This window comes from Oncorhynchus kisutch, linkage group LG23, assembly GCF_002021735.2.
Source record: "Oncorhynchus kisutch isolate 150728-3 linkage group LG23, Okis_V2, whole genome shotgun sequence".
Taxonomy (NCBI): Eukaryota; Metazoa; Chordata; class Actinopteri; order Salmoniformes; family Salmonidae; genus Oncorhynchus; species Oncorhynchus kisutch.
In genome coordinates, this window is record NC_034196.2 from 24,895,882 (window position 1) to 24,905,596 (window position 9,715).

Consider the following 9,715-nt stretch of genomic DNA (forward strand, 5'->3'; position numbering starts at 1 on the left):
AATAGGGAACAGGTCAGGGAAATCATTCATATAATGTGAACCCTCTGTATCTGCACTGTCCAGGGAGAATAATTCATTGTATTCACCTGATTGTCGTCTATCAATCTCAGATTCTTCAACTACACCTTCTTAATTTCCAATCAAGGGCATAGTAAGAACAACATCAACCGCTTTACTACACCATTTCTTCACACAGATGATCATTAGCAACAGAGCAATCAGCAATATTAGACCATAGATGAGCCAGTGGAAAATGGTCGCTCCCCAAGCACCAAACAATGACTGAACCCACACTAATGGATTCCCTTTCGAGAACACCGCTTATCTCCTTCAAATGTTCCACTACATAGTCACATTTTCATCTCCCTGGGGTATGAACGTACAGCAGCGATCTCCCAAAAGATTGACACACCCCTCCTTCACATGCTAGAAATTCCCTATTTTGTGTGGCCATGAGTCGAGTAGCTTGCAACTCTGGTCTTATAATTGAAAACCCTGAAGTGGTTAACTGACTTGCCTAGTTAAATAAAGAGGGATGACTTTCCCATCTGTTGTGATGAGGCCTATGGTTAGACACTGGTTCTCCTGTAACTTAGGGAGCATTTCTATATTCTGTTTATAATTTCTTATTATTCTGTATGATTAAACATGTGTCTTGAGGAGTACATCTTGAGGAATACATGTTGTAAACTTTCCTAAGGGAGAAAGCTTAAATGGAAATAAGGTACTCGACATTGAAGGGATTTGAACCTCTATTTTACATTTTTTATCATTCATATACTCTGCAACAAATATTAGTAAGATACGATCTTACTGATCTGATTCACCAGATCAGTAAGTCCTTGAGAGGGGAATGTGGCGGAATAATCAGAATTAGTTAGGTAACATAGATAATTAAGATGTCTTATCTGCATAATCTGCTTGTTATTAGAATGTATACCTTTGGCAGTTGCACTTCCTCCTTCAGCTGGGCCTCAGTCACCTGGGGCCCAGAGAGGGGAGAAGTCAGGCTTGTCTTCAACATATCTCTGGTGCTATGCAGAATATCAGAAAGCGAAAAGGACAGGAGGGAACATTGTCTTCATATGTGAATGTGTCTTTACCTATTCTTAACCACATGAAGGGATGGCGTGATTAATGGGGAACCAATTAAATTACTTATCTCCACAATGTCTGCGCACCAGTCACTCCCTCCTTTGGCCTTGGGGGAGATAAGGTCTGGAACCATTGTATGTAATCTCTGATGTTGCACCTATCCTGGGGTACTGTATGACCTAGATGCTCACTCCCCTCAGTGAGCTTCTCCAGGTGTGTGGTCAAGAAGGGTTTTACTTGAGATGGGAGTATCTGGAGTTGGCAATTGATTTATGCCATAGAATGGATTGGTGTTTCTGTGCTATGGAGTACCAGGAATGAGATCGGAGCCTTGTCTTAGGTGCCAGACTAAACAATAAGAACAGTCTTCATAGGAAATGCTATCTGGCTGTGGGATACTCCTTTCTCATATATCAAGTTTCACCTAGTGACCCATTCCATACATCTATTGTTTGTCATGAAGACTAAAAGAGCGTATCTTTTCTTATAAAATATATTTGTATCCTTCGTATGTCAGAGCTACTCGCCACAACACTTGGAAGTGTTGAGCCGACCAGCCTCATGATTATAGAAGCAATTGCTCTGTGATTTCCTTATTAATAAGTTTTGAATAAAGTAATATCCTGATTTGTGATTGACCTCGTCTCTCCTCTTTATTGATTAGAATTTCCACCACAAGCTTCTTTCTCGGTTTGTGAGTAGTGCTGTTCAACCTCTGAAAGCACTCGGCTGGTGTAACAGTTGTTAAAGTACTATGTGAATTTCACCAGGTTCATATATCAATATGTTGTGTTGATTTGTTATGCATGCCTGCATCCTGGGAGAAGGGGAGTGTGTACTTACGTTTTGCCCGGCGTGCTCAAATCATTTTGATGCACTGAGAGAGGTAGGCACACCTTTTCTGTCTTCAGAAAAGTTTGATTCTTTTAAGTACAAAGTCATACACACAGTGTTTTGTTCATGAATAATGATGTATATTTAGAGGTTACTCATAAGTGGATGGTATTGTTAAGATGCACTTGTAATTGTACTTTTTAGGATGATGTCAATATTCTGAATTCAACATGTGGTTAATAGCTAGCTAAGGTATTAGCAGGCTATTGTATGTGTGAACGATGGCTAGCTCCTCGAATGATCCCAGTCCCTCCTATTGTGCATCTGTTGTAGAAAGAGGCGACGATTCTCAGAACAGATGTCCTCTACAAATGTTTTATTTCCTTTTGGATGCAGATGCAGAGAGGCAGTTCTGCTTGATTAAAACTACCTGATCTCCAAAGTCCATGTTTATAGTCTCTATCAACCACACACAACGCAGAGTTACAGCGGTGCAGTATAGCACCCGCTACACTGGCATATGCAATGATATGGGCGCCTTTGTCACTTGTAGTGTTGTGCTGACTTAACACCTAAACCAACTGGGCTGGCGTCAACTAACAGAGTCAACCTCTTGGCTGAGTCCAAGTAGTCTGTCATCGTGTGCTGCATCAGACGTGTTATTAATTCTTTCATCACAGACTGGTGCTGTGGTCCACATGACCAGGTGTGATCTTTTCTTGTGAGCTCACGAAGAGGCTGTGCGGTTGTTGCGAAGTCTGGTATGAACCGTGAGCAGTATTCTATCACACCCAGTAGACTGCGAACTTCCAAGAAATGTTGAGGTGCTGGCAGATTCTGTATGGCTTTGATTTTCTTGGGATCCGCCGAAATGACTTTCTCTGAGAAAACTTTGCCGTGAAGCTCAAGTGTTGTAATTTTCTTTGTTCAGTGTGAGATTTTTCTCTCTCAATCTCTGAAACACAGCTTTGAGACTTGCGTTGTGTTCATCTTGAGATCTACCGTAGACTAGGATGTCATCGCTCATGTTTCTCACGTTGGGAATGCCTTGCAGCACTTACTGTATTTCATTTTGAAACACCTGAATTTATGCCAAACTTCAGTCTATTGTATCTCCAGAGGCCAGTAGGTGTAGTGGAGTTTGTGAGTCTGGATGTAACTCAAGCTGGTGGTATCCAGCATTAAGATTTAGCTTGAAGAACACAACTGGTCCATTCAGATCATGGATGAGGTCATCGGCAGTTGGTGTGATGTGTCGTTCACGTTGCATTTCTGGGTTCGGAACGCGCATGTCGACACAGACATGAACTTCATCAGGCGTATTGGGTTTTGGTGCAAACACTATTGGGGATACCTATGGCGTTGGCCTTCTGACTTTTTCAATTATGTCTTGGCTTTGTAGTGTGTCAAGCTCCTGTTGAACTTTTTCTCTCATGTGGTTGTACTGCTGGTTGCACTGTGTCATCAATGTGCAGCTTCACTTGAAAGTCTGAGTTTTCCTATGCCTTGGAAGAGGTCCTGGTATTCGTTGGGAAGCTGGCTTATGAATGAACCATCAACTGGTTCACTTGGAGTGGACAGAGAGTTGATTAATTTCAGTATTCCAAGGTCTGTTGCTGTCTGACAGCTAAGTAGTGGGCCAGAGTCACCTTTGATTACACAGAAAGTGGTATCCACCATCTTAGTCTTGTATAGGACTGGTACTGTGAATTTTACTCTCAATGGAAGTGGCTTGGATGAGCCATAAGCGAAGATGTATGCCTTCGCCTGTTTTAATTCACAGTTGGGCTTTAATAACTTGTAATATGTGACCTCATCAACAATGTTAACACTTGCTCCCAAAATCAACAATAACATCCTCAGTTATGTTCATAATGGTAACTTGGATGTTTGGTTGCAAGGGTTTCTGTAGTGTACACACAACATACACATAATCATCATCGTCAGAGCTTGGTGACGTGTCTTGTTTTTGTGTCTTTTGTCATCTTGTGACTGCACTTTATGTTTCACATGCTGTTGGGTTAGTTTTTCAGCAACTGGAGGAGTGGACTCAGTGGTTTGTGATCTACAGAATTCCCGAAAGTGATTCAACTTTCCACATCCTTTACATTTTTTCCCCCTTGTAGGGCAGTTTGTTTGTTCTCTGACGTGTGGGACATTTCCTCCACAGTTATTGCCTGTTCTCTTTTGACGTTTGTCGCTTTCATTTTTGAAGCCCTGGCTTTTCTATTCTTTATTTTGTACAGCGCACACTGAAAGTTATTTTTTGTGATTTTGACTCTGCATTCTCCATGCCTGCAGCTTGTTTATCGGAAATCTCCTGTGCCCTGTTTGTATCAGTTGTTTGATTCTTGACGCTACCCATCCCTGTCGCGGGATCATTTTCGTCAGCAACCGCTGAATAGCATAGCGCAACAGTCAAATAATATTACTAATAAATATTCATATTCATGAAATTACAAGTGCAATATTGCAAAACACAGTTTAGCCTTTTGTTAATCCACCTGTCGTCTCAGATTTAGAAATTATGCTTTACAGCGAAAGCAATCCAAGCGTTTGTGTAAGTTTATCGATAGCCTAGCATAGCATTATGTACTCTTAGCATCAGGAAGCATCAAATCAAATCAAATCACATTTTATTTGTCACATACACATGGTTAGCAGATGTTAGTGCGAGTGTAGCGAAATGCTTGTGCTTCTAGTTCCGACAATGCAGTAATAACCAACAAGTAATCTAGCTAACAATTCCAAAACTACTACCTTATAGACACAAGTGTAAGGGGATAAAGAATATGTACATAAAGATCTATGAATGAGTGATGGTACAGAGCGGCATAGGCAAGATGCAGTAGATGGTATTGAGTGCAGTATATACATATGAGATGAGTATGTAAACAAATTGGCATAGTTAAAGTGGCTAGTGATACATGTATTACATAAGGATGCAGTAGATGATATAGAGTACAGTATATACATATACATATGAGATGAATAATGTAGGGTATGTAAACATTGTATTAGGTAGCATTGTTTAAAGTGGCTAGTGATATATTTTACATCATTTCCCATCAATTCCCATTATTAAAGTGGCTGGAGTTGAGTCAGTGTGTTGGCAGCAGCCACTCAATGTTAGTAGTGGCTGTTTTAACAGTCTGATGGCCTTGAGATAGAAGCTGTTTTTCAGTCTCTCGGTCCCAGCTTTGATGCACCTGTACTGACCTCGCCTTCTGGATGATAGCGGGGTGAACAGGCAGTGGCTCGGGTGGTTGTTGTCCTTGATGATCTTTATGGCCTTCCTGTGACATCGGGTGGTGTAGGTGTCCTGGAGGGCAGGTAGTTTGCCCCCGGTGATGCTTTGTGCAGACCTCACTACCCTCTGGAGAGCCTTACGGTTGTGGGTGGAGCAGTTGCCGTACCAGGCGGTGATACAGCCCGACAGGATGCTCTCGATTGTGCATCTGTAGAGGTTTGTGAGTGCTTTTGGTGACAAGCTGAATTTCTTCAGCCTCCTGAGGTTGAAGAGGCGCTGCTGCGCCTTCTTCACGATGCTGTCTGTGTGGGTGGACCAATTCAGTTTGTTTGTGATGTGTACGCCGAGGAACTTACTACACTCTCCACTACTGTTCCATCGATGTGGATAGGGGGGTGTTCCCTCTGCTGTTTCCTGAAGTCCACAATCATCTCCTTAGTTTTGTTGACGTTGAGTGTGAGGTTATTTTCCTGACACCACACTCCGAGGGCCCTCACCTCCTCCCTGTAGGCCGTCTCGTCGTTGTTGGTAATCAAGCCTACCACTGTTGTGTCGTCCGCAAACTTGATGATTGAGTTGGAGGCGTGCGTGGCCACGCAGTCGTGGGTGTACAGGGAGTACAGGAGAGGGCTCAGAACGCACCCTTGTGGGGCCCCAGTGTTGAGGATCAGCGGGGTGGAGAAGTTGTTGCCTACCCTCACCACCTGGGGGCGGCCCGTCAGGAAGTCCAGTACCCAGTTGCACAGGGCGGGGTCGAGACCCAGGGTCTCGAGCTTGATGACGAGCTTGGAGGGCACTATGGTGTTAAATGCCGAGCTGTAGTCGATGAACAGCATTCTCACATAGGTATTCCTCTTGTCCAGATGGGTTAGGGCAGTGTGCAGTGTGGTTGAGATTGCATCGTCTGTGGACCTATTTGGGCGGTAAGCAAATTGGAGTGGGTCTAGGGTGTCAGGTAGGGTGGAGGTGATATGGTCCTTGACTAGTCTCTCAAAGCACTTCATGATGACGGAAGTGAGTGCTACGGGGCCGTAGTCGTTTAGCTCAGTTACCTTAGCTTTCTTGGGAACAGGAACAATTGTGGCCCTCTTGAAGCATGTGGGAACAACAGACTGGGATAGGGATTGATTGAATATGTCCGTAAACACACCAGCCAGCTGGTCTGCGCATGCTCTGAGGGCGCGGCTGGGGATGCCGTCTGGGCCTGCAGCCTTGCGAGGTTTGACACGTTTAAATGTTTTCCTCACGTCGGCTGCAGTGAAGGAGAGTCCGCATGTTTTAGTTGCGGGCAGTGTCAGTGGCACTGTATTGTCCTCAAAGCGGGGAGCAAGACATCCTGTGACGGTGCTGGTTTTCTTTTTGTAATCCGTCATTGACTGTAGACCCTGCCACATACCTCTTGTGTCTGAGCCGTTGAATTGAGATTCTACTTTGTCTCTATACTGACGCTTAGCTTGTTTGATTGCCTTGCGGAGGGAATAGTTACACTGTTTGTATTCGGTCATGTTTCCAGTCACCTTGCCCTGATTAAAAGCAGTGGTTCGCGCTTTCAGTTTCACGCGAATGCACCATCAATCCATGGTTTCTGGTCTGGGAATGTTTTAATCGTTGCTATGGGAACGACATCTTCAACGCACGTTCTAATGAACTCGCTCACCGAATCAGCGTATTCGTCAATGTTGTTGTCTGACGCAATACGGAACATATCCCAGTCCACGTGATGGAAGCAGTCTTGGAGTGTGGAATCAGATTGGTCAGACCAGCGTTGAACAGACATCAGCGTGGGAGCTTCTTGTTTTCGTTTCTGTCTGTAGGCAGGGATCAACAAAATGGAGTCGTGGTCAGCTTTTCCGAAAGGAGGGCGGGGCAGGGCCTTATATGCGTCGCGGAAGTTGGAATAGCAGTGACCCAAGGTTTTTCCAGCCCTGGTTGCGCAATCGATATGCTGATAAAATTTAGGGGTTCATGTCTCATCTCAACCAAAAATCTAAGTTAAAGAATAAGACTACATCAAATCAAACTTTATTTAACCTGTTGACTGGTGGTCAGACTCCTTGCTGTCCCCAGTCTACCTGGCCATGCTGCTGCTCCAGTTTCAACTTCCACCTGACTGTGCTGCTGCTCTAGTTTCAACTGTTCTGCCTTATTATTATTCGACCATGCTGGTCATTTATGAACATTGAACATCTTGACCATGTTCTGTTATAATCTCCACCCGGCACAGCCAGAAGAGGACTGGCCACCCCACATAGCCTGGTTCCTCTCTAGGTTTCTTCCTAGGTATTGGCCTTTCTAGGGAGTTTTTCCTAGCCACTGTGCTTCTCCACCTGCATTGCTTGCTGTTTGGGGTTTTAGGCTGGGTTTCTGTACAGCACTTTGAGATATCAGCTGATGTACGAAGGGCTATATAAATAAATTTGATTTGATTTGATTTGATTTGATTTGACGGGTTAGGGTTCCCTTTTGGGAACGACCCCTCCCACGTTCAGCTGGAACGGTGGCGCACGGAACGCAAAATTATTCTTAGAAATATTTAACCTCCACACATTAACAAGTCCAATAGCTCAAATGAAAGATAAACACCTTGTTCATCTAGCCAGCAAGTCAGATTTCTAAATTGTTTTACAGCGAATACATAGCACATATTTATGTCAAACCACCACCAAAGACACAGCTAATTTGCATAGCCAAAAAATGCAATCAACAAACGCAGGATTAAAAGAAAAATAATTCACTAACCTTTTGAAAATCTTCATCAGATGACAGTAATAGGACATGTTACACAGTACATTTATGTTTTTTTCAATAATATGCTATTTATATCCATAAATCTCTGTTTACAATGACGGCATGTTCACAAAATGCTACTCAAATGTCCGGAGAAATGATGATATCTGCCGGAGCTAACGTCAGATAACAAGCAATACACATCATAAACTTTGACTAAATATACATGTTCTACATATAGATAGAAAGATACACTTCTTCTTAAATCAATGACTGGAGTTTTTCATTGATAAAAACAAATGACTATTGAAAGTGCAAGTCGGTATCGTGCATACATTTACTGGTCTCTGTGGTGATTTTAGAAGGCTGTGCCTATTTCTACTTTTACCCCATACTCTTTAACCCGATACCCAAGGTACTGTGCTGTAGTCAGGATGGCCGAGCGGTCTAAGGCGTTGCGTTCAGGTCTCAGTCTCCCATGGAGGCGTGGGTTCAAATCCCACTTCTGACAGTTTTTTAGTGCCTCTCAGTAGTCATGCTGCTTAGCAGTAATAATAAGATGATGAAATAACAATTTATAATAAACACTCTCAAATGAAAACCTTCTGGAGCTGACCAAAGATCAAGGAAAATAAGAAAACAGCTGTACTTAATTAATGAATGAGTGGAACAATTCATTTTATTGCATTATAATGAGTTAATGAGTTACTGCATTGTCTTTCAGTTGTAAAATTATCACTTTCTGTAGGCTATGCCTCGTGGCCCATTCACTGCTGACAAGACTGTTGTCGTGGCCGAGTGGTTAAGGCGATGGACTAGTAAATCCATTAGGATCTTCCTGCGCAGGTTCGAGTCCTGCAGACAACGAAATTTAATTTTCTTGACCCCTCCGGAGGTTGAAGTTTAGTCGTGTTTCTTATACCAATCATATCCTCTCAGATCTCCACAAGTACATATGGATTAGTTGTCCATTTGGGATGGGATTAGTTGTCCATTTCGGATAGGATCCCACCTCACACCTTTACACACCTGGTTATCCATCCTTCTAGCTCTAGGCCACAGTAGCATAGGTTACAGGTTTGTAGTCAAGCCACAGATTTCAGATCCCATGATCCCATGATACACTCAAGAATACAACAACACGATTCTCATGAATAACCATTAAGCCATTTGCTAAGATTTCCACCATTTTCACATGTGGAAACCTGTTGTCACTCTTACCCTGACGGATAACTGCAGACACTTGTTTGGTCCTATCTGAGGCATTTTTAAATTCATGTCAAAATGGCCATATTCTGAAGACACTCTTAAAGTCTGCAGGGTAATCGAACTGGCCACATCTAAAGTCATTGGTGAGAAACCTTGTTAAACCCTAAAAGAAAAAGTAAAAATACGATTGCATTGAAAATAATCATTAAGTCATTCAGGTCGCAGACTCCCCTATAGGCATGGTTTGAAACCCACTCCTGACAACTTTTTAGCGCCTGCATGTCATGCACCTTTGTAAAATCCAGTTGAAAAATAAATGACTTAAGGTAATGTAAATGACACCTAGTTAATATGAGTAGTGAATAACTATCGTATTTTTAATATACTGCAAAAACAGCTAGTTGATGAGAGGCTGAAAGAGAATTGCAAGAATCGCGCAATTTCGCAGGCGAGCCACAAACAGGCGAATAACAAAAAGCATCTCGGAACGCACAACTCGTTGGTCGTTGTCAGTGGATTGTATTGGCGGGAAGAACAAAAATATCGTCTGCAGGGTAATCGAAGTCACCGCATCTAATGTCAAGCCACAGGTCACAGGTG

General features: G+C 43.0%; 1 non-coding gene across 1 annotated transcript; it reads left to right on the forward strand.

Annotated features, from left to right (window-relative positions):
- Positions 1–8,334: 8,334 nt before the first annotated feature.
- On the forward strand, positions 8,335–8,417 carry trnal-cag (transfer RNA leucine (anticodon CAG)). The gene has a single exon. It is a non-coding gene; the product is annotated as a tRNA-Leu (tRNA).
- Positions 8,418–9,715: the final 1,298 nt, after the last annotated feature.